Source organism: Vombatus ursinus, unplaced genomic scaffold (assembly GCF_900497805.2).
Source record: "Vombatus ursinus unplaced genomic scaffold, bare-nosed wombat genome assembly UNPS02014168.1, whole genome shotgun sequence".
In the NCBI taxonomy this organism is placed as follows: Eukaryota; Metazoa; Chordata; class Mammalia; order Diprotodontia; family Vombatidae; genus Vombatus; species Vombatus ursinus.
In genome coordinates this window covers 2,789,103-2,814,244 of record NW_020953946.1, presented here as the reverse complement: position 1 = coordinate 2,814,244, position 25,142 = coordinate 2,789,103, and the positions used below count along the sequence as shown (strand labels likewise).

The 25,142-nt window shown below is 39.1% G+C and overlaps 1 protein-coding gene across 4 annotated transcripts in view; it reads left to right on the top strand.

Annotated features, from left to right (window-relative positions):
• The first annotated feature begins 12,285 nt into the window (after nt 1-12,285).
• JADE3 (jade family PHD finger 3) overlaps nt 12,286-25,142 on the top strand; it is a 187,936-nt gene continuing 175,079 nt past the window's right edge. For 3 of the 4 annotated variants that reach the window (XM_027859476.1, XM_027859472.1, XM_027859475.1), the window contains exon 1: nt 12,286-12,493. The gene's annotated coding sequence lies outside the window, so the exon portion shown is untranslated. Of the gene's footprint in view, nt 12,494-13,565; nt 13,696-25,142 lie in introns of those variants that run through there. The other variant, XM_027859474.1, reaches the window with a different exon arrangement.

The window sequence follows — 25,142 nt, the reverse complement described above, 5'->3', positions numbered from 1 at the left end:
CCTAAATTATTTATCCAAATTTAATTCCCTCTGTTCCCCATCATGGACTCCATAAAGGCTTCCCTAACATCCAAATCTGTGACATCTCCTTCCTCTGAACTTCCACAGTAACTATTACTTCAAACAATTCATTGGAGGATAATCAAATACTATTTTTCAATACCTATTGCTGTCTGGAACTATTATGTAAGTCTTATTATTGAATTTGTCAGTTATATCTTGCCTCCCCAACTAAATTGTAAAGCAATGTAAAAACAAAAGAAACCAATAAAAAGTTATCTAAAAAAAAAAAGGAAGAAAGAATTGGGGATGTTCAGTCTGGAGAAGAGGAAGCATAAGAGAACATGACTAATGTCTTCACATATTTCAAAGGTTGTCAAAAGAAAGAGGAATTTGCTCTAAGAAGCCGGAATTGGAGCAATGAGTAGACACTGCAAAGTGGCAGACTGAGACTCGAAGGAAAAGCTTCCTGACAATTAGCACTACCCAAAAGTGGGAACAGGCTGCCTCTGAAGGCTGAACACATTAGGCGTGTGGTAGAGAGGTTCTTGTTCAGTTCTGGGTTGGCTTAGATAGCCTCTTGGGTCCCTTCCAACTCAGATTCTGTGGTATGTACTTAGACATTTGACATTCAATCACAAACTACCTCGGTATTATTATTAGTATTACTTAGCCCTCGGTGGAATGGTGGTACAATAGCAACCAGAAGTCACTCAATCCAAGTCTGTTGAGTAAAGTGGGTGATCAAACTGAACAATACTGTTTTTGTCCAAAGGCAAATTTGTAACTATAAATACACATACAATAGTATTTGACCTGGAATCAGGAAGACCAGAGTTCAAATCCTGCTTGAGACATTTATTAGCTGTCTGACCCTAGGCAAGTTGTTTGACTTCTGACTACTCCATTTCTTCATCTGTAAAACGGGGATAAGAAGAGCAACTACCTTACAGGATTGTTGGGAGGATCAAATGAGATAATATTTGTAAAATGCTTTGCAAACTTTAAAGTGCTATGTAAATGCTAGCGATTTTTGTTAGAAATACTCTTTTTCGTTTTGTTTTGTTTTTGGCTAGACAATGCAGTTAAATGACTTGCCTAGGGTCACACAGCTACTAAGTGTTAAGTGTCTGAGGCTGAATTTGAACTCAGGTCCTCCTGACTCCAGGGCCGGTGCTCTATCTGTTGCGCCACCTAGCTGCCCCTTTTAGAATTATTCTTAATCATTTTATTTGTGTTTTATTTCCCATAGGGTATCTTAAACTCTTCCTTTATATCTTTTTGATCAGGCATTCAACAAATACTTGCAGAATGAATGAATGAATGAATGCTGGTTAGCTCCGTTGGTTGGAAAGAACAAGATTATCCATGTTTGATCTGATGGATCAATGACCTTTGCTTTGTTGCAGGTCATACTGTGTGTCTGTAACTCTGGCCAATTTCCTTATAATACTTGTATGATCTATGAAAATGTATGGTGATTATGATGCAACCCATGATTACTAAAGAAAAATAAGTTATTTATTCCACTGAAAATAGATCTGTAGCATCATTTTCATGTAGGGGAGACAGAAGCTTTTTGTGGACTTCATTCATTTTCAAATTTAAAAATTCAAAGAAAGGCTGGACACCAGAAGGAGTATAATAAGTGGACTCTACTCACTTTAAAGAACAGTGTTCAAGTATGTTGGGAATACTTATTGGCCACTTAGGCTAATTCTTACATATCCTAAGTATAAACAATTCTTATCCAGCTAGTTATCAGAGCACAGACTTCTAGGAGTAACATGTTGCTAGCCTACTCTCAGACAGCTAGGTGGCAGAGTGGACAGTGTGCTGAGTTTGGATTCAGGTAGTCGTGAATTCAAATGTGACCTTAGACACTTACTTGCTGTGTGACCCTGGGCAAATCACTTAAACCTGTTTTGCCTCAATTTCCTCATCTGTAAAATGAGCTGTAGACAGGAAAGAAATGGCAAACCACTCCAGTATCTTTAACAAGAAAACCCCAAAAGGGGTCAGGAAGAGTTATCTAAAATGAAAATGTCTAAACAACAACAAAGCCTACTTGTAGTTTAGTATTTGAAAACTCAAAAATGCATGTCAATACAAATTACCGTGCTTATACTCTACATAGGCATTTTTGTTTGTTTGTTTTTTTGCTTTTGTTGGTGAGGCAATCCGGGTTAAGTGACTTGCTCAGAGTCACACTGCTAGTAAATGTCAAGTGTCTGAGGCCAGATTTGAACTCAGGTCCTCCTGACTCCAAGGCTGGAGTTGTATCCGCTGTGCCACCTAGCTGCCCCTATATAGGCATTTGCAGCCTGTTCAGTTTTTGTAGATTTTTAGTTCCCTCTTCAAATTTTACTCATCATATGACTAAATAACATATTTTTATTTTTTGTTAATTTTGATCATAACTTTGTATTTTCCTTAATGTTACTGCCTTTTTCTGAGATTACCACCAATTTATCTTGTATATATTCAAGAGAACTTATATCTTGTATGTATGCAGTATCTTGTTTGTTCATAGTTGTTTGCATGTCATATGCCCCTCTGTGGGCTTCCTTAGGGCAGGGACTATTTTTGTGTCTGTACTTCTAGAACTCAACATTGGGCCTGGCACACAGTAAGTACTTAATAAATGATTGTTGACTTGATTTGCTTGCTGTGAACTTATATTCTATTTTATATTATTGTATTTACATTCATGTATTACCTCCCCTACTAGACTCTAAACTTTTCGAGGGTGGGACCCTCATAGGTCTTATTCATTTTTGTACGTTCCCAGTGTTTTGTGCACAAGTTGCTTATCAGTGTATGTTTTCTTTAAAATAAGGGCTGTACATCACTAATGTGAAAATATGTTTAATAGGGATGTATATTTTAGCCTATATCAGATTGCGTGCCATCTTGAGGAGGGAGGGGGAGAAAATTTAAAACTCAAAAGCTTATGGAAGTGATTATTGATAAATAAAATTAAAAAAAGAATCAAAAGAAAAAAAGAAAAAAGAAAATAAGGGTTGTACATGACTATTATGGAAATATTTTGCATGATTGCACATGTATAATCCACATAAAATTGTTTACCATCAGGGGAGGGGGGTAGAAAATTTGGAACTCAAAATTTTTAAAAACAAATGTTAAAAATTGTTTTTACCTGCAATTCTTTATTCTTAACACCAATACTAACTATATCTCTTCTTTACAAAATGTATTCTAGGGAAGACTTTGTAGTCTCCTGTAATATTAATGTCGATAGCATCATAGTGTTTGTATTATATAAGCTTTATAAGAGTACACATCCAGAACTGGAAAGGACATTAGGGAGCAATGGATCCTGCCCACTTATTTTACCCTTGAGGAAATCAGACCCCCTGAGGTTAAGTGACTTGCCCAGAGTCACATAATTAGTAAGTGACTAAGGTGGTATTAGAACCTGGGTCTTCCAGACTCCAAGACTATTGTTCTATCCACTACATTATACTTATGCAACTTTTAAACAGTAGTATGCTAAGTCATGTTCTAACCCCTTTGTGTGGGAGGCAAAAAGGGTCTAAAAGTCAGAAATTATTAAACTGCCAGACACTGTGTCAAATGCTGTAAAAGGGGATAAGGGTTTGAACGTGGGAGGGAATCTTTTTTTTTTTTAGGGGAGGAAGTGACCAAATTCTTAAAAGTACAAAGAGAGGTGCTAAATGTGTGCTAAGTGTTCATGGCAGGTTGGGGGAGGCCGCAAGAGTGTTATGTGGTTCCCAACAACAGAAGAGAAGTAGTGAGTGCAGTAGCAATAACCAGCTTCCTTGCCACCACTGGTCTATATTTTATTTCTTCCTTGAATACTGAACTCACGTTTTATTTAGAAATATATATATAAGCAGACCTAACTGGTATCTAACTGAAAGTGGTACCACTACATTTTCCATGAATAAAAGTGACTATTGCTTTTTGCAACGAAAATTTTATATGGTTGGTATAAGTGGACTAGAGTAGGGTGAATGGGGGCTCTTTTGCTGCTATTGTGGCCCATGAACTGACAGAGCTCAAGAATGATTGTACTAAAACATACTGCTCAGAAATTCATATGTTTGGTTAGAATAGCTGATTTATAGCATGTGGTCTAAAGGACCAAAATAACTCAAGTTTTCTTTGCTAACATTGAGTTAATGATGTTCTAAAATCCTATCATAGTGCCTTACACATAGTAGGCACTTCATTTGTGAAAAAAAAAATTTAAAAATGTAATGCTAAAGGCCATTAAAACATAGTGAGCCAGGAGTGAGGCACATGCCTGAAATCCCAGCTACCAGGAAGGCTGATGTTTGCCGATCTGTTGAGCTCAGGAGTTTTGAGATGCAGTGGGTTTAGCTGACTTGGTAGCCAAACTAAGTTCATCATTAATATGGTGAGCCCCTGAGATAAGTAAGTAGACCCTGTACTTCCAGCCTGGGAGAAAGAGAAACACAGTCTTTAAAAAAAAAAAAAGACATTGAGAATCCATTGTGTATTAAGCACTATGAGAAAGGAAGAGAGTAAGTATTTCTATATGTGCTAAGCACTTTTTTTTAACAAACACAATCTCATTTGTGGTAGGTGCTGGGGACAGGAGAATCTGTGTATGTATGTAGGGAATATTACAGAGTCATAGATTTAGAGCTGGAAGGAAACTCAGACATCTGTGAATGCAAACATTTCATTTAACAGATAAGAATCTGAGGCCCAGAGAAGTTAAATCTCTTGGCTGAGGTCACACTGCTAGCAAGTATCTGAAATGGAATGTGAACCTAAGTCTTCCTGAAAGGTATAGAACACATAGTCTTTGCTTTTGGGTATAGCATAGGATAGTTAGTAAAACATGACATTTTTGGGAGGAGGGTGCCAAGACAATCACGGGTTAAGTGACTTGCCCAGGGTCACATAGCTAGAAAGTGTCAAGTATCTGAGGCTGGATTTGAACTCAGGTCCTCCTGACTCCAGGGTCAGTGCTCTATCCACTGTGCCACAACATGATATCTTCTAAAGTAGCTCTCTAGTGCCTCATCATGGCATGGAGCTGAATGCTAGTAGGAATTCTGGTGGATCTTACCAAGCTAGGAAGGCTTAAAACATAGGCTGGGTTAAGTATAAGTACATTGTGTGAGGATCAGTCTAGCTAAGTTCAGAGAGGCTCTTTATGACATAATCAGCCACCACATGATTAATTGGGCTGCAGCAGCTCATGAAACAGATTAGGAAGATGTGGGGAAAGGGTACAGCAGAAGGAGTGTTGCCCTTTTAAGTATTAAAGAATACAGGGGACACAGATTAGACGTGTAATTTCACCGATATAGCAAACTCCCATATATCAATGCAGATTAGCACCTTCTCTGCTGCTTCCAGAGAGATATCTAAGAGTTCTGTGCCCAGGGTCATGCAACCAAGTGTCAGCAGAAACTTGAACTCGGGTCTTTCCTGGCTCCGAGACGAGCCCTACCTAATATGACATGCTGCCTCTCAATGAGGAGTATAATAACTAACATTTCTATAGCACTTTAAAGTTTACAAAACAATTTACATATTGTTTCATTTGAGCCTCAGAACACCCCTGTGAGGCAAGAACTACAGATATTATCCCCATTTTAAAGATAATGAAACTGCAGCCCAGAGAAATTAAATGATTTGCCCATGGTCACACAGTTAGTGTCAGAGATGCAATCTGAACCCAGGTCTTCCAGAATCCAAATTCAAGCATTTTATCCACTCTGTAAAAACATTTATAAAGTAGCATACAAATTGACTTAGGCACTAGGTGGCACAGTGGATAGAAAGCAAGGGCTGGAGTCAGTAAGACTTCCTGAGTTCAAATTTGATCTCAGACACTTATTAGCTGTGTGACCCTGGGCAAGTCACTTAACCTGGTTTGCCTCAGTTCCTCATCTGTAAAGTGAGCTGGAGGAGGAAATGACAAACCACTTCAGTATCTTTGTCAAGAAAACCCCAAATGGAGTCATGAAGAGTTGGACGTGATTGAAAAATGACTGAACAAAATACAAATGACTACAATGTAAAAATGAATAGAGGCAAACTCATGACCCATATGACCTTGAGTGTACAAATATGTGACAACATGGTTCTACTGAACATACTAATTTCATCAGAACTCTAAATTTTGCCCTTAACTCACCAGCTGATAGAAGCAAGAATCAATTGAGGAATGCCTCCTAGAAGAGATCATTCCTGAGCTGTTTTGAAAGTAGGCAAGCAGGACCAAATTCTTCCCACTATAACTAAAGGGGTATGTATTACTCTGCCTTGGCAAATATTTTGTAAGATGCAGGACTGAGGTGTAGCGTTTATTAGAGTAACGGAGAAGCGTTAGATTCTCCCTCTTCCGCCAATGGATTCAGTTTTCATAGTCCACTGTTTTTCAGAGAGTCCTATTGCCCCAATTCTTACAGTTAGAGTGGTGTAGTTGATAGAGTGACGGACTTGGAGTCTAGAAGACCCAAATTCAAATTCTGCCTTGGATACTTACTATCTGTGTTACCCTGCTAAGTCACTTAACCTCTCTAAGATTCAGTTTTCTCCTCCGTAAAATAAGTATAACAGTTCCTCACTGGGTGTGTTGTTCAGTCATTTTTCAGTCATGTCCAAATTTTAGTGACTCCATTTTGGGGTTTCATTGGCAAAGATGCTGCAGTGGTTTGTCATTTCCTTCTCCAGTTCATTTTACAGATGAGGAAATTGATGCAAACAGGGTTAAGTGACTTGACCAAGGTCACATAGCCAGTTAGTGTCAGAGGCCGAATTTGAATTCAAGTCTTCCTGATTCCAGGCCTGGTGCTCTATCGACTGCACCACCCTGCTGCCACTGTCATGAAGTATAATGAAGAACAAATGAGATTATACATCTATATGAAATAATATTATTTTACATAATAATATATAAACAGAGTCCTTTAAGGTTTGTAAAGCAATATAATATATATAATATACATAAAATACACACATAAATGGTTTGTAAAGGTACATATATCTTTATATATGTAAAATATGTCTTTACATATCTTTACAAACCTTAAAGGTTTATAAATATTAGCTAGTTTATAAATGTTAGTTCGTACTACTACTACTACTACTACTACTACTACTACTACTACTACTATTGTACAAATGAAGAAGAATATAACCTAATACAAAAAATCATTTGGTAGTAACTTAAGTAATTCTTACTGCTAGGGTCAGCACATCTCTCTCAAAACTGACACAGAACGTTTATCCTCAAATACCACAGTGTATGGTAAATTTCTGGAATAAGACATTTCTTAACTTCTCCTAAATTCTCCAGTTTGATGTCTGGTGTCCCTTTTCTTTCCACTACTAACAGTGAAAACAGCTCAGCAAGGAAAATAAACCACACAAAAGATTCTAAGAAGAGTTAGATGATCTCTATGACTCATCCATAGCATCAACATCTGGCATAGAGCTGGTCTAGGGATGTTATCAGCCTTCTGTTAGCAGTGCTTTGTTCTTCGTGTGACTGGGTAATAAAGGTAAAATGAAGCCTCTTCTAGTCTTGGTGACTCTGGAATTGACAATGAGTCTAATTACACATACAGGTTGATGCATAATTGTGTGCATCTTGTGTCCCTCATTAGACTGTGAGCACCTTGACTGTCTTTTACCTTTCTCTATATCCCTAGCACTTAGCACAGTACCTGGTCCATAGTAGGTACTTAATAAATGTTTACTGATTGATTGATAACAACTACAGTATGTTCATTTCACTTGTATTCCAACTGCAGGAGCCTTACTTTGATGGGTATGAACACTCTTGTAGCATTAAAAAAAGAACATCAAGAACTTTTACATGTATATAACCATGCCTGAACATTCATCGTAGAAGATGAGACCTTGGCAAGAGAAATGGATGATCAGCTTTTCATGGGAAGTAAACACTTTAACAGTGTCGCTTAATGGGAAAAAGTAGCAGTACTTGTACTCTCAAGAGACTAGGGATCGAATTCTGCCTCTGACACTTAGGAGCTGTGTAGCAGTGGGCAAGTTATCTATTTTTTCTGTCACTCATTTTTCTTATCTGTAAAATGAGGATAACGATACCGTTTACACCAGAGGACTGCTGTGAAGAGTAAGTGAGATGATATATGTAAAATACTTTGCAATGCCTATGTCAGCTACTAATTCTTATTTTCTTGTTATCAAATATAACACAGAGACATCTGTAAATATCCACTAATAGTTATTTTTACCTCCAACCCTCCCAGTCAGGAATTTCTTTTTGAAAAGCCTCAAAACCAGTTAAATGAGCTATTTTCATTTCTACTCTTTAGATGAAGGCAGCAGGACCCTCCAAATCATTGAAATCCCCAAAATAAATATAGACTACAAACATGTTGCCAAATCAAATCCTAAAATTAAGCATGCTGATTAAGCTGTCTCCAAAACTCATGTGGATTTTATAACTGGTATTTTAAAGTGATAGACCAGGCAAAGAATAAAATAGAATGACCACAAGTATATTCATTCAACAGACATTGCCTACATTGTACAAAGTATCTTTTGTACAAAGTATCATACATATAACTTTTATGTTTAACATTAACATCAAAAGCTATTTCGATGTTATTTTTAATTCACTTTATGTCTTACAAAGAATGAGACTTTCTTACATCTGTGATCATTTCAACCATTATCTCAATCATGTATCATGGATATAAACATGTGCTAGCTTTTTTAAATTTAAAAAATCAAAGATGATTTCAGAGTCCTCTTTGGGAATATTATTGTTGGTCTTATCAGAATATTGAATAATACAATTACGGTGGTGAAATTCTGGTCATACGAGTATGTTCTAGTGCAAATTGAGACCTGAACATCAACTTCTGATACAAGGAAAATGCAAAATACTAATGACATCTATTTGCTGCTCTAATTCTTAATACAGGTGCCCAGGTTGTTATCACTCATATATATGTATATGAGAGATAACATATATATATATATATTCAGAAGGCAGACAAGAGAAGAAAAGAGATGCTGTTGATTTATGTCCTAACAAGCTTTGCCAACTACCTTCTGTGTTCATTTGAAGTGTTTGTGGCAAGGAAAGGAAGGAATGCTGAGAAGAAAGAAAAATTGAGCATTTGGGTCCTTGTTAGAACTATATTACTTTCTTCCAGACTCCCTTGGCCCTCTTTTCTAGCACACCAGGTGTCCTCTGAGTCTCTGTGGAGTAGAAAAAGCACTGGATTTGGAGAAAGGGAACCTGGCTTCAAATCCTAGCTCTGCCACTTTATTGTAGATCAGCAGTTCAGTCACATCTGACTCTTCATGACCCCATTTGGGGTTTTCTTGGCAAAGATACTGCAGTGGTTTGCTGTTTCCTTCTCCAGCTCATTTTACAGATGGGGAAACTGAGGCAAACAGGGTTAAGTGATTTGTCCAAGGTCACACAGCTAGTAAATGTCTGAGGCCAGATTTGAATTCAAATCTTCCTGACTCCAGGCCTGTCACTCTACCCACTGGGCCAAATAGCTGCCCAAATCAGCTGCTACTTTGCCAACTGTGTAAACTAAACAAAGTCACTTACCTCCTCTGGTCCTCGGTTTCCTTCATCTTCAAAACAATGAAGGCTTTAGTAGGTCTCTTCCAGCTCTAATTCCTACACTGTGAAAACACAGTACATGAAGTTTCAAAACTTTAGATTTACTTCCATTAATCAGTAATCCACCCTGGGGTTTTCTTTTTGAAAAGCCTCAAAACCAGTTAAATGGGCTATTTTCATTTCTACTCCTTAGATGAAGGCAGCAGGACCTGTTACCTACATCAGACAAACTTAAGAGAATGATAAGCTCTTTGCATTGGAAGGGACCACAGAGGTCATTCAGGGCAATGTGTACCTGAACAACAATTTCCTTTACAAAATCTCAACCATGTGACCATTCAGTTTTTGCTTGAAGACCTCTAGTGAGGGAAACTGAGGCAGCCCATTCCATTTTTGAATAGCTCTAATTGCCAGGAAGTTTTTCTTTCCTAAATTCATCGCTGCAACTTCCATTCATAGTATTCCTAGCTTTGTTTATAGGTGCTGCTCTTAATGTAGCCCAAGATTGTATTAGCTTTTTTGGCTGATATCACAAGACTTCTGCAACAACCTGTATGAAAATGATGCATAGTGAAGAAAACAAAACCAACACAATAAATTGACTACAGCTATTTAAATTTAAAAGCCTCTGGCCAAATAGAGTAGATGACACTGGTTTATGTATTATCAGTCACTATCCCTCTTTCATGTTTTGCTATATAATTGTTTTTTGGATAAAATGTGTGTAATTGATGGTTTGTTTGATGTGTCACATCAAAGTTTATCAATTAAAATATATTTGTTCAAATCAAGGGCCATAGTGGTATATTTTCGGGATACTGTCTATTAATTGTTAAAGGAGTTTAGGCAAAGGCTTACTAGACCCTCTCATAGACTGTTTTAGCCATTCCTTGATTTTTTCCTCTATCTTTTCCCATCTCTTTACTTTTGTACCAGTCGTACTCCATGCCTGGAATCATCTCACCTCAACAACTCTGTCTGCTGAAATCTTTTCCTGCCTGAAAAGCCTGCCTCAGGTGCCACTGCCATCATGCAGTCTTCCTTGATTTTGCCAGCTCAAGCACATGGTCTTCCAGAAAACATGAGAAAATCGATTTAGAGTTAGTTAGAAACTAAGGAAAATTCCATCATTTTACAGGTGAGAAAGGCTAAATGACTTCTCCAGGGTCACACAGGTGACAGGGAAGTCAAGAGCTGAGATTTGAATCCAGTCACTCTGCCTCCATATTCTGTGTTCTTTCCATTATGCCAGGCTGAGTTGATAAAAAGGTAAAGAGAAGTTAGATTTTTCAATTCCCAATTACAACTTCTCCTTGATTTTCAAGTGAAACAAAATGTTGTGTACTGACTTTCTTCTCTTCTCGGACCATATTTATGTCTTCTATTTCATGAATGCATCTTTTTCTTAAGAAAGTTTAAAAAAATTGTGACCTGAGTACTTTAGGTTAACACTTTCCCATCTGTAGGGAACACACTTCTAACCATTTAATATAGATAATTTGCATTTTGCTTTTTAATCGACCAAGAAGATCTATTATATTTAATTATACTAGTGAAAAGTACTACATGAGTTAATTATGATCTTAAAGGACTTACTTCTAGGAAGATAGATCTGGCGTTCCATCACGTAAACACTGTTATGTGTCACTGGTACTTAGGTTTTAATAAATGTATTCCGTTAAGAGCCACTTTGGCTCTATTTATTATTACATCCAATTAAAGCAGTGACCACCTAGCTCATCAGTGATTAAAAGGGATGATGTGTCTGGGACAGAAGCCTCATTAACGAAAACCCGGCTTTCCGGATTAGGTAACAAAACAGGTGGTTCCCCCTCCCTCCTTTTTCCTACTCCATCTGTTCTCTAGTGCTGGCCCTCCCCTCCTTAACCCGCCCCCCTTTCAAACAAAGAAGATATTGCCTGAGCCTAGGAGGGGGCAGGACCCGAGAAATGACCCACCTGGAAGGGAGTAGAGCAGGGCATCTGCAAGTGTAGGGCCCTCCTCAGGAGGGAGGGGGAGGCGCGGCGGCAGAGAGGTGCCAGTGTCAAAACTAGGAGGTGGAGGAGGCGGCGGCTGTGGCACGGTCTGGTACCGCCGAGTGGGTGCGCGGAAAAGTTCAGGATGCCGTGCGTGTGAGTGGCGGCGTCCGAGGAGGAGGTACTTAGCCGCTTGGCTGGTAGGTATGTGGGAAGGGGAGAAGTGGACGGGAGGCAGGAGGAGGCTGGGGGCGGTCACTCCGGGGCAGCCGCAGCGGCAGGTAGAGGACGAAGTAGCGGGGAGGCAGGAGAAGAGTCCCCCCCTTAGCCGGAGCTCTTCCTTCGGAGCAGCTGGCAGGAAGAGAGGGGAGCTCCGCGGCCGAAGCCAGTCAATGAGGGAGAGTGTTGCTGGCAGGGAGGGAAAGGGAAGAGGCGGAGCGTGGGAGCCAGCGGTGTCAATAATACAATAGGGCTCTTGTGTGTCTGCCGCCGCCACCGCCGCCGCCGCCTCCTCCTGCTAGCCCGGGAGAGGAGGAGAGGGAGCGAGAGCCCACGGGCTGCGGGGAGAGGGCGTGGGGGGTGGGGGGAGGGAAAAGAAAGGGGGGCGGGGGGCGCCCGGGGAGGAGACTCCGCTGCCTGCCGCTGGCATGAGGAGTGGAGCAGCACCCGCCGAATAGGCAGGCAGACGCGGGCGGTCGGGAGAAAGGAGGAGGTGGAGGAAAAGGGGAGGGGTGGCGGGAAGGGAGGGGAGTGGGGGGTAGAGAAGAAAGCGAGCAAGCCCGGGCAGGCGGGGAGCGAAGGAGGGAAGGAAGCGAGCGCTGGGGCAGGAATGAGACCCGGGAGAAAGCCCTAATTCCTCGCCCGACTTAGCGCACAGCCCGCGGCCAGAAGGAAGCCCAAATAAAGCCAGAAGGTAAGGCGCCGTGGGGGTGGGCGCAGGGGCTTGAAAGGGGAGGTAGGAAGACTGGGGCAGGAAGGGTTTGTAAACCGGCCGCCTCTTGCCCTTGTCGGCCTCCTCCTTGGCTGGGGCCTGGCGGGTGGGGAGGAATCGGGAAGGGAAGGAAGGAGGGGGTGGGGGTTGACTGGTGCTCCTGCGGCCGCTGCCTAGTAGAGACGGAGACGGTGCCTGTGCAGCGCCGGGAGCGGCTCCGGCCTCGCGCTCGCTGGCACGTTTGGGCTCCTCTGGCAGCTCGCGACTGGCGGCGGTGCCCGGTCACTCGGCCGGCCCGCCCTCTTTCGCTCTGCCGCTCTGCCCTGCATTGACCCCGCTGCCCGCCCGGGTGTCAGCTCGGCACCCCGGGCTGTAGGCAAGCCTCCTTCCCCGCCTCCATCGCCCCAGTTCTGGAGGGTGCACGAGATAGAGACCCACTGTGTGCGTGTGCGTGTGTGAGCGCGCGTGTGTGTGTGTGCTCGTGCTCTCATGTGAGTCTCAGTCCTTGCACTAGGCTGGAATTTAGCGCCGGAGCCACTGCGGCTGCTTGGCTTATGCAGGGGGAGGCGGGGGAAGAGGAAGAACAGGGCTGGCCGCCGCCGCCCCTCGCCCCCACCCCCCTCCTTCTCTCCCGTGTCATCCTAAGTATCAGGGCCCTCACTCACCACCTCCTTCTTCTCTTCCTCTTCTCTTCGCTGCTGTCCTGCAGCTCTGCACTCTCCCCTTTCTCTATCTCCACCCCCTTCCCCTCACGCCACTCACCCTGCTTGCTTGGGGCAGGCGGGCTGGCCAGCGGGTTCGAACCGGGAGGGTGGCGGCCCAAACAGCAGCAGTAGCAGGAGCTTCGGGAGGAGGACCTGCTTTTGGAGAATCGGCCCACGGGACAGAGGGATGCCCCGGACTTTGGGAGACTGTTGAGAAATGCCAAAGCAAGAAGAAAAGGGGAAGGGCCGGAGGGAAGAGAAAGGGATTTAGAGGGGGCACAGTAGGGGATTCTAAGGTTAGAGAGGACGGCTGTGGGAAAAAAGCACATGCTTTGGAGCCACTTGCGCTGCTAGTTCTCCCGGCGGGAGAGTGTTAATTTGTGCCCTTGAGTGCACCAGCTGTGAGGTCTCCTATGCCAACAAAGAAGTAGCAAGAGGAAGCCCAGTAACCTGCAGGACTTTTAACTTTCCCTCCTCACGGTCAGTCACTGTTGTTCTTGAATTAGTGTGGTCGGCCTGCTGTTTCCAGGAGTGCTGTTGCTTGGGGAATGTGGAAGTCGGGTGTGATTTCCTTGTTTGTAAAGACATTCTCCAACCCTGCAGGACACTGGAAACTTTTTTTTTTAACGTGCATGCTCAACCCTTCTAACCCTAACCCTAACTGCACTCAACTCTTCTGGCGTTGGTTTTTATTTCTTTCCTGCAGGAATGTGGAGCAGTCTGTTTAAAAATAATCCTGTCACCACCACCCCTTTTGAAGCCAGATGACAGTAGGTGAGGTGTGGTTTAAAATGGTACAGGACAGTTTATTAAACATCAGCATATCTCCGTGCATTGTAGGAAGGAAGGGTGGTGTCTGGCACTCAGTAGGTCAGTGCTACTTCATTTCAGTTAAATAAACACTTACTGAGGGCTTATTAAGTATTTCACTAGGCTGGGCATGATAAGAAATATGAAGATAAATAAAACATTGCCCTTGCCCTCAATGAGTTTAAAATCTGTTAGATGAAATAAGGCAGAAATGACCTGAGTTCAAATCCAGCCTTAGACCAAACACTTGACACTTATTAGCTGTGTGACCCTGGGCAAGTCACTTAACCCCAATTGCCAAACAAAAAAAAAATAAGGCAGAAATGAAGATGAAATAAAGCCTAGATATAGATAAATATATCACATGCGGTGCTAAAGGGCAGGAGGTGAAAGTGCTTTAAGAAGTCTAGGGAGGGAGGACTCACTTCTCCTCTGGTAGTAAAGGTAAGGGATCAAAGAAAGTTATAAGGAAAATAATGGAGCTAATTAGTCTACTATGTAAAATCTTTGAAAAATCCTATTATCTTTTGGTGGAGGGAAAGGGAGAGAGCATTTCCTTACATCGCTGTAGAGAAAGAAAAAAAAACAAACAAACCATGCATATTAAATATTTACTTGAGGACTTTTTTCAGGTAGAGTTATTGTATATTCCCTATGAAACATTTAGCTGATTTGTGGCATACTAAGAAAGTCTGTAAGAAACTTGTTGGGTTACTTCAGACACTTTCCCCCTTGATTGAATTGTAAGGAAATCCTTTACTTCAGGTGTGTGAAAGTTTTCTACACGTTTAGTTCTCCAGTAGAGGATGAAATGCTTCTTGACTTGCCAGAACCTCTCAGCTTCCAAATCCCATGTTATATAGTTTTATAGGAAATCAAAAGAGATGTGATTATTCAACCATTTAACTCCTCAGCAGGGTTGTACTGTCGAGTGGTAAACATTACAGAAAGAATCCTTGGAGGTAGAAGACCCATCTGTCTTTCCAGGAATACAAAAATTGTCATCTCTTCAAGGAACCCTGCCTAAAGCTGCCCCTGTAAATCAACCCTTTACTTCCTGCAGCCTGTCAAAATGAATGAAAAATCATTTAAGTTAAGAACTAACTTGGACAAGAGTCTGTTTTAGTCTAAAGTAACAAATGCATTTTTCCATTGTAATTGATATTGATAAAAATTATTTTTATCTCCAGATGACATCTCTGTATTTATTTTATGGTAAGATAGAAGTGAGGAGAGATGTTAATAGAAAGGAAGAAGTAAAAGTCATGCTGCTTTATTATTTCCTTTAATACTTAATAAACTCCATTATTATAGCAATAGGAATCTTGATCATTGTATCTTTTTTTAAAGTAGTTTTTCTGAAATTTGAATGACTTAGAAAACCATATAAATATCATCAGAATATCATAAGTAAAAATGGATAATGACTTTTATGGAGAACTTCAAGATTTACAAGGAGTACTCTCATCCCGACTAGAGTGAAGTAGGTCAAGCACATATTATTATCCTTATTTTACAGATGAAGGACTGAGGTTGAGCAGTCCAGTGACTTTTCCAAGGTCATAGTGTTAATAGGTGGCAGAAGGCAATACTTGAACCCTGGGCTCTTTGGCTTTAAAGCCAGTGTGCTTTCTGCTGTGTTATGCCATATTACCTCCAGAAGATGATTTTATTCTGAGCACAGAGCCATATATATATACATATATATATCTTATAAATCTGAGACTATAATTCCTTTTTATCCTAAGAACCTTCTTAAATATGTTCTCTTAGTTTATGGGTTGTTTGGGTTGGGGGGGTAGGAGGATTCTTATCCAGTTTTGACAGGTGAAAGATCCATCATTTTCCTACCCCATCAACATTTTAAACTTTTAAAATATTCAGCTTCTTATTTTAAGTTTGAACTGATTTCATGCCATGCTTTTATTTTCTTGCGTTTGTATTTTTCTCCTCAATTTTGTATCCCCAGCGAAGAGCTCCTAACTTCAAATTGTCCCCTTAAAGCATATCTCTCTCTCATACACACACACACACACACACACACACACACACACACACACACACACACACACACACACACACAGAGTTTATTCTTGATTGTTTAACTCTGTAGTAACCATTTATGGATCATTCATACTATTTGCTTTTCCTTGTTCTTTCTGGTTTGTAATTTATTGACAAAAATCTTGTAAAGTCTCAAATCTGGCCTCAGACACTTGACACTTACTAGCTGTGTGACCCTGGGCAAGTCACTTAACTCCCATTGCCTCACCAAAAAAAAAAGCCAAAAAAAAAATCTTATAAATTCCTTCTCATTTTTGGATCCCTATAAAATTGATCATATGCAGATGAATCAATCCCCATTCCCTTTAAGAGTTCATGTATAACTGAGGGGAGCAGTAATTTTGAAGGGGCCTTGCAGTTGGGCCCACCTTTATACTTGTAGAGGTAAAGCTCATATGATGAGCTGCCGCCGTGGTTGAAATAGGCAGATAGAAGGAGTGAGTGAAGATAAAGAATAATGCATGTTGTAGTAGGGGCCCTACAAATGGGATGTTTTGACCTTGTGATCAGGTGCCATTTCCTTTCCTCCCACCACCTATGTTTTGACTCAGGCATAGTCCAGCTTAAACTTAGGGGCCCTTTGCTTAAAGAGTATTGACTTTTCTCTTGTCTCTCCTGCCTTCAGAGTGCCATCCTTGATCGTATATGATGTTCAAGGAAGCAGGAAATCCAGATTTTTATTTCTTACTAAATAGTTGTGTATTTTTGAGCAAATCCTTTTCTTACTGAGCCTCTGGTTTCTCATTTGAAGAACAAAAAAATCCCTTTCCAATTCAAAATTGCTATGGTTTTGTTTCCCTTTTAGCCTTTAGCCCTTTGTCTTCAGGTTTGGGCCAGAAGTGAACTATTAAGATAGTGGTGTGTTTTGGAAGTGAGTAGAAAGTTAGTTGGTGAGAAATTAGAGGTAGAAATTGGTCTTATTTTTGGTGGCAAACATTGATTCCATAATTTGTGAAACAAATGTCCAAACTGAGTTAATAGATTAAAAGACAGTACTCGGGACTAAGAGCGGTACTGAAAAAGAGTGTTGTTGGTTTTTTTTTCCCCTATCAGCCTGTACCAAGAAAATCTACATGTAGGCCAAGACTTAGCAAATAACACAGATTTGAAAGCTGTTAAATTCTGCTACTCAAAGCACACGCTTCATCAATGAATGTGTTGATAAGAAAACAAAATTTTACAACATAACAGTTGAAAAACATTTTTTTTTTTTTAAATCACGAAAGCATGTCTATGAGGGAGGCTGACAAGAATACCAGGGTGGACACCAGCACAAGTTCGAAGTGTGAAAAGAGATGTTAGTGCCTAAACATGGCTTTAGAGCTACTAAACATACCATATCAAACTTCTTGAATAGTTTAATTAGCATCAGAGCAAGTAATGCATACTGATACATAGAAGACAAGATCACAAGCAAAAGAATATAGTAGCTCTTACTTTAGCACTAATGTGTATAAAAATCTTTCTTTTTTTTTTTAGGCAATTGGGGTTAAGTGACTTGCCCAGGGTCACACAGCTAGTAAGTGTCAAGTGTTTGGTCTGAGGCCAGATTTGAACTCAGGTCCTTCTGACTTCAGGGTCGGTGCTCTATCCACTGTGACACCTAGCTGCAAAATCTTTTGATGTGAAAACTATTCCTAGAAAGCAGTAGGTTTTACAAAATTAAGTAGAATAATGAATGGGAAAAATATGGTTCTGTTCTTGGGAAGGATAAACTTGTATGTTGTTATGAAAAGGAAAAAAAAAGAATGGAAAAAAAACCCTGTCATAATTGTGTGAATCATTGATTCTTTTATGCCTTATCCAAGAAACTTACTGACTTGGGGCATGTCAGTTTTCCAGGCCCCTATTTGCTCACATCCATTTTATATTTCTCATTCACACTGTGAGGTGACATGGTAAATGACTGTGAAAGTTTATGATATAAAATCTCTACAGAAGGTAGTAGAGTAGCACCAAGGATCCTGGGTAAAGTTGTGGTGGGAGCAAAGTAAATGGATTTTATGCATATACTGAGCAGGCAGGTCCTTGTGAAGTTAGCTAGTTTGCCATGCATTGCAACATGTTTCAGTGCACTGTGTAGGCAGTAAGTTGGATCACTAACATCAAGTATTCAAACTTTGTCAATTAAAGTTTGAGCTGGATTTTGTGTACAGTGAGTGGTGGCAGGATAACTAAGTGCTTATGGAACACTATGGGGTGGAATATGCAGAAGAGACACAGAACCATTATTAGAATCAGAGTGTTTTAGAATTAGAAAAGGCCATGGAGATCATCAGGTTCAAACTCTTCATTTTACAGCCAAGCCCGAAGAGGTGAAGGGATAAGGACAAAGTGACATGCGACTTCAGAAAGGGAGTGACTTTGCTTGTGAGAAACAGCTGCAGGGGCTGCCATCCCGTTCTGTCAGTCAACTAGCATTTATTTAGTTCTTCCTATATGCCAAGGACTGTATTAAACACTGGGAATATAAATAAAAGTCAAAAGAAAGACATTGCCTACCCTCCAAAAGTTTACATTCTAATGGGAGAAACAGATAAAAGGAAGCTGAAAAGAGCACGGAATAGACAAATGTAACCCTTTAGGCATGACAGGAAATTCTGAGTGCAGACTGGAGATGAATGAGACATGTCTGGCCTGAGCACCTCACTTAAGTGGATATTCTGGGAAAAGTGAACCAAACAGAGGGAGTCATAGCATGGTTCATTTTGAGCAGGGGTTCTTAATTTTTATTGTTTCATGAATCTATTTGGCGCTCCAGGGATGCCCCTTCTCAGAATAATGTTTTTAAATGCCTAAAATAAAATACATGGAACTACAAAGGAAACCAATTATATGAAAAACAGTTATCAAAATATTTTTTAAAAAGCTCACACACTCCAAATTAAGAGCCCCAATTTATTTTTTACATGATATTTTGCTTTTACCCTGATTATATGTTAAAACCATTTTTAACGTTTTTAAAAAGTTATGAATTCAAAATTCTGTGTCTCCTTTCCTCCCTCCCCTTCCTGAGACATAGTAAGCAGTCTGATATAGTTCATACATGTGCGGTCATATTAAACATTTCCATATTAGTCATTTTTTACAAGAAGACTCGAATAAAAAAAGTGAAAAAATAGCATACTTCAGTCTGTCTTCAGACAGTATCAGTTTTCTCTGGAGGCGGATAGTAAGCTTCATCATTAGTCCTTTGGGATTGTCTTGGATCTTTGTATTGCTGAGAATAGCCAAGTCATTCACAGTTCTTCATCTTAGAATATTGCTGTTACTGTGTGTGACAGAGAACCACTAATTTAGAGATACAAAGTTGTGAGTAAACTGGTGAGGCCAAGAGGCAGAAATGGTGGTGCACCAGAAATTCCCTAGTTCTGCAAACCTAACCAAAAGGAAATTGTCTTTATGTTCATGGAGAGTGGAAAGAGCTGTGGTTGAGCTTTTTAGCCTGATAGATAACCAGATTGTCACTATAGTCGTCTCTGAGTGGGATTGGTTACATGTATATATAATTTCATTATATTCTTTGGTAAGTTTGCCTGTAAAATAACATTTTATATAAATTGGCATGTAATGTATCAATTAGCTTTTGCTTTGTTATGTTAGAACCAAACTGCTTTTCTATGCCTTTCCTCCCTCCAGTGAAGGAATCCTAGTGGCCGGGAAGCTTTAAGGGCAGCTCCAGCTAGCCTCTTTATCTACTCCTTTCTTTAAAAAAAAAAAAAAATCCAGACGAGCACCTCATAAAACCTGAACAGCTTAATAGGTCATTTCCCCTCCAGTGATCTGCCATGGCAGAGACAAAATTTCCTGCCTCTTCCATTAACTTAGATGATGAGTTTCTGTAGCAATGGTTAAAGCTAGTTCTGTAGAACATTTTGAAAATATAGTTTAATTATATTAAGACTTTTGCTTTTTAGGCTACACAATAAAGCAACTTGTTATCCTAACTTTGGCAAGCACTAAGAGCCTGGGATTGGCAGAAAGTAGTGACTGGGAGCCTAAGTTGTTTATCATGGTCAGAAATGGAAATGTCAAGTGTCAGACTTTGGTTAGAATAAGTAATGATGAAGTTTCTTCAATTACTAATTAGGGATTTGGTTCTGTAATGTTCATTAGAGAAAGGGAGGATTCATGCTTCTCATTTACTTAGAGTCTTTGTTGTTGTCAATGTAATGGTGGTTTTTCTCTTTGGTATTTTTTTGTTGTTGGACTGAGCAAAACTTGTTTCCTGATTTATAATTAATATGTATAACAATTATATTAATTTGACAGATATATAGGAAATCAGCAACAAAGCCCTTAGGCTACTTTTGGTAAGAGTCTCTTTAAAAGATTCTATTTGTAAATATTGTGTATTCATGAACTTAAATAAATTATGGATATTTCAGTTATCAATAGCTTCCTCTTATTCTATTAATGGAGTCAAATGATGATGTGTTGGTTTAAACAGGACATATGACCTTGAGAGTTTTATCCATATGCACTAGAAAGAAATAGCAAATTTGACTTTGTGTTCCAATTGTATATTAAAATTCAGAATAATATGAATTGACTTAGTTGATTATTTTTGCTAGTACAGGATTGTGCCAGTTTCTATAATTAAATTAAAACTCTGTGTCTGTAACTAAAACAAATACTACAATCTGAGAATACATAAAATTTGCAGCTCCTCATCACTCCTTAATAGAGATTTATAAAGTTGTATGGTTAGAAAAAAATTCCTGAACCATCATTATTCTGTGTATTGGAATGAAAGCACCTAGCATGTGTAATGGAAAAAGCACTGGTCTTAGAATCCAAAGGGTGCTGGTGAGAGGACCTGACTTCAAATCCATGTTCTGTTCTTGTTTGAGTTTGGGCAAGTCATTTAACCTTTGTTGACTTCAGTTTCTTCTTTGAGAGAGTTGAACTAGATAGTCACTAAGGCCTCTTCCAATTCTAAATCTAAATCTGTATTCCTAAAATATGGGTTTGTGGTTGCAACTAATTAGGCATGTAACCCTATGCACATTGCTTAATTTCTCAGTCTATTTTCTAAGCTTTAAAATAGGAATGATACTGGTACTAAGATCTCTGTGTGTGTGTGTGTGTGTGTGTGTGTGTGTGTGTGTGTGTGTGTTGATCAAATAAGATAATTTATGTGAGAGTACTTTATAATGGCAAAGGGTTATACAATATAAACTATTATTATCATTATTTAGTCAAGAATAAGACTTTGGAATCCTACCGTATTTTCAGTACAAAGCTCAGTAATCTTAAAATGGGTAAGGAAATGGTTAGGTGCTAGCTATTCTGGCCACTAACCTTTGCCATGTGTCTTTGCTCATGAATATCTGCAGATGGGTTTCTTTAACTGTAAAGTTTACTGTCAGATTCTGGAGAATGTTAATGCCACGTGGAGTTTAAGAGAGAAAATGTGCCTGGTAAAACCTCATTTTTAATAAAACTAATTACCTAGAAATTCTTTATGGGCATATTTAAAATTGGACCCTGGAAAGCTAACCTAGTGGCTTTTTTGTATAATGTTCTCTTTTAGACAGTCTTATTGTGGTAGAACCAATCAACCAAGAAGCAGTTATTAAATGACCTACTATGTTCTAGATATTGTGTTAGGTACACAATGGGGATACAAATATAGAACTGAGATAGTCCTTTCTAATAGAGAGCTGGGATCCCAGTTTCCTTTCTTCAAAAACACCATGACTATACTCCTTATAATCTGAATGCTGTTAATCATCTAAGTTTCCCAGAAGCACTTCAGAGTCCTCTAATTTTAAAATTATGAATCCTAATTTGATAAATAATTGGATTTCATTATGAAAGGCTACCTAACATCGGGGTTACCACATATAGCTGCACCCATTTCATTCTGACACATGAAGCCCAATGAACTGTAACTGAGTATATACAGCCTTCCGGAAACAGCACTGGAAGGTGCTATAGTGGGAAGGTCAGTGGCCTAGGAATCATGAGAACCAACTTTTCCTCAATAATTTAAGATCATACATTGGCCCCTGTCTGTCTGGGAAACCTCAGCAGGTCACTTTTCCCTGGTTCCACCTTTCTGAGTCTCCATTTCTTCAAATGGGGAGGTCAAACTGGGTGATCTTTCTAATTCCAGTATGACTTTCTGACTGGGGGATCTGAGAGACCTGAGTTTTAGGGCCTAGTTCTTCTCATGTTTCACCAAAACCTTAATAATTAGTAAGGTAATATATACCAAAGTATCTTATTCTTTGCCTGTACCACACAGTTAACATTTATGTACTGCTTGCTATCTTCTTCATCAACTATATAGAATGTGCACGTCCAGATAAATGGTGAGTTCCTTGTTGGCAGACACTGTTTTGTCTTGTACTATTTCTGTATTGGCGTCGTGCTGGTTGCATAGATACTCTAGCAAGCAGGAAACCGAGCTTTTCATGCTAGTCCTGCTATTAAATAATTAAGTGGTTTTTAGTACAAATTTTTAAACCTCTTTGAGCCTCAGTTTCCTCCTCTGTAGAATGATGGGATTGTATTAGAATAGTGATATCAAACTGAAATAGAAGTGGGAAGCCACTAAACTGTACATAACCCTGCAGGTTGATTATTGACTTAATTTTAAAATTTAATATTTTCTAGGTTTTATTATATTTTTATTTATTTTGTTAAATAATTTATCTCCCAATTACATTTTAAGCTGATTCCTTACTGCCCAGTGGCTATGTTTTTGACACCTCTGGACTAGAAAAATCTCCAAGGCCCCTTCCAGCTCTAATTTCTGTGATTCTAAGTATTTATTTTTTGTATCTCACATGACATGATATGACCAAATATACTTCCTCCACCTTCCTCCAACCTTGAGAGGCTATGATGCTCAGATTTTAAAATACTTGTAGTTATATATAAAAAAATATAAAAATCCACCATAAACATTTTAAGAAATTACCATTTACTGATCTCTTAGGAACATTTCCATTTCTACCCAGAAAAAATAAACTAGGGCAGTGGTTCCCAAGCTAATTTGTCCAAAGAACATTTTGGGGCTTCAGATATATTGATGAAATCTGCACATGCTGTTCTGGGGGTATTCTATGCTTCTGTATAAAGAGAGATGGTAGGGAAACGTTGAGGGGAAATAGAGAAGTTCATTTTAATCCTAAAAAACTCGCACATAATAAGGATTTTAAAATAGATGCATAATTTAATATTTGGTAAATTGCAGGAAAAACATTAAAGTGGAAATTCAAAATTCTTATGCAAAAAGATAGAGTTCTGTTTTGTACAGTTTGGAAAATGCTGAACTGTATTTTCTTTGTTGTTGTTTTAAGCTTGTAAACAGATGACTGTGATTTATTGGACTGTATTATTTTCAGTTTTATATTCACATTGTCTTTGATGTCTCTCAGCATTCTCTAAATTAAGCCTAAACTTCTTTAGCAGGCCATAATGTCATATAGGTGTTTTCAATTTAAAAAAAAAGAGAATTTTGTGCATAGTCTTAAGTCCTGCATGCCATGATAAAAAATGTTTTGCGTCACTGCATAGTATGACTTTAGATGTTAATTTTTAAATATGCAAACTATTTATAGTGATAGGTGGAGCTGTTATAATCAGTGATGTGTTTCTAGCAATTGTAGAAATCAGTGCTGACACAAAAGATGGTCTATTGTCTCCATGATGGAGATTCTACATTCCAGACATTTGGGAGGTCCCTTCCCCCTCCTAAGTCTCTTCAGAGAGAATTAGCGTGCACAAAACTGAAATATGCTTCTATGTATATTCACAGGGTGTGAGTCATCAGATATTAACACTTTAACACAGCCTTTACCTTTATCCTAACAAACAGCTCAGAGGCATAGTATATTATAGAAGAACAAAATTAGACACAACTGGGGTTACGAATGAATTGGCAGTCTTACTTGCATATTAGTATTTGCTTTTGTTAGTTACATTTATAGTGCTGAGTTAACGCATGAAAGTTGTTTTTAAGGCAGGTATTCTCTTTACAGTTGGAGCCCTAAAAAATCCAGAATTCTACATAATAATTTAGGTTGTTTTATAAATACCTTACCTTATTATATTGTACTTGGAATTACCTGAACTGCCTAGCATCTGGCATTGAGGCTTTAATGTGTAATGTGGCAACTAGGTGCAGAATTTTATAGCAAGAAGTCTAACACTCATGTATTTGCTGGTTATAGCTCTATAATTACAGAGCAATCTATTGTTTGCCCTGCTTTTCTCTCTCACTCTCTTTTTAAATTTAATTCATTTCCACACCCTTGAGAGTAGTTGAGCTTATGGCATTTCAGAGATCCTCTTTTGTAGAGGTAAATAATACAGGGTTTGGGTGGGAGCTATAGTACAGGAACAGGTAGCTTGGTTCCCTGCCTCCCATATATGTAGTATTTAGGATATTTGATTTGAGAAGTGGAAGGAAACTCTTCTTCCAGGTGCCTGCATAAGTCAACAGAAGGGAAGCTGATAAATTCATGATTTTTTTTAGCAGTTTATTGAAACCCGTTCTTGTAGAAAATGTGTTTTTGCTTGTCATAAGCTGTCAGATTTTGTCTTAAGAAATTTGGAATAAATTTTTTGAGAAACATTTAACATTTTTCACAGGACCACCTGTGAGTAAAGATGATAATTAAAAAAAAAACAAACCAAGGGGAAACTCTAAACTTGTGTCTTGTGCCTCTTATCTTGTCTATCTCTTTGATATTAATTAAAGGGGAATCAATAAACTTATTTGCCATCTTCAGTTGGTTGTTACATGACAATGCTGTGTTTCTTGCTTACTGTACAAGAAATGGCTTATGATAAAGAAGTGATCCTTGGTTTTATTATTGTTGCAAAAAGAATCCCAGAATCTCAGGGAAAACCATCAAATTAGAGAGAGATTAGAGAAATTCGAGGAGCTTCTTTTAGTATAATAGAATGCCAGAACTCTAAGGCACTTTAGGAATCATTTAGTTCAGATGAAGAATCAGAAGACTAGAAAGGTTAAATTGATAATGTTGTTTTTCATATTACACTTGCTTTTTTAACAGAGGCAAAATATTTGATTT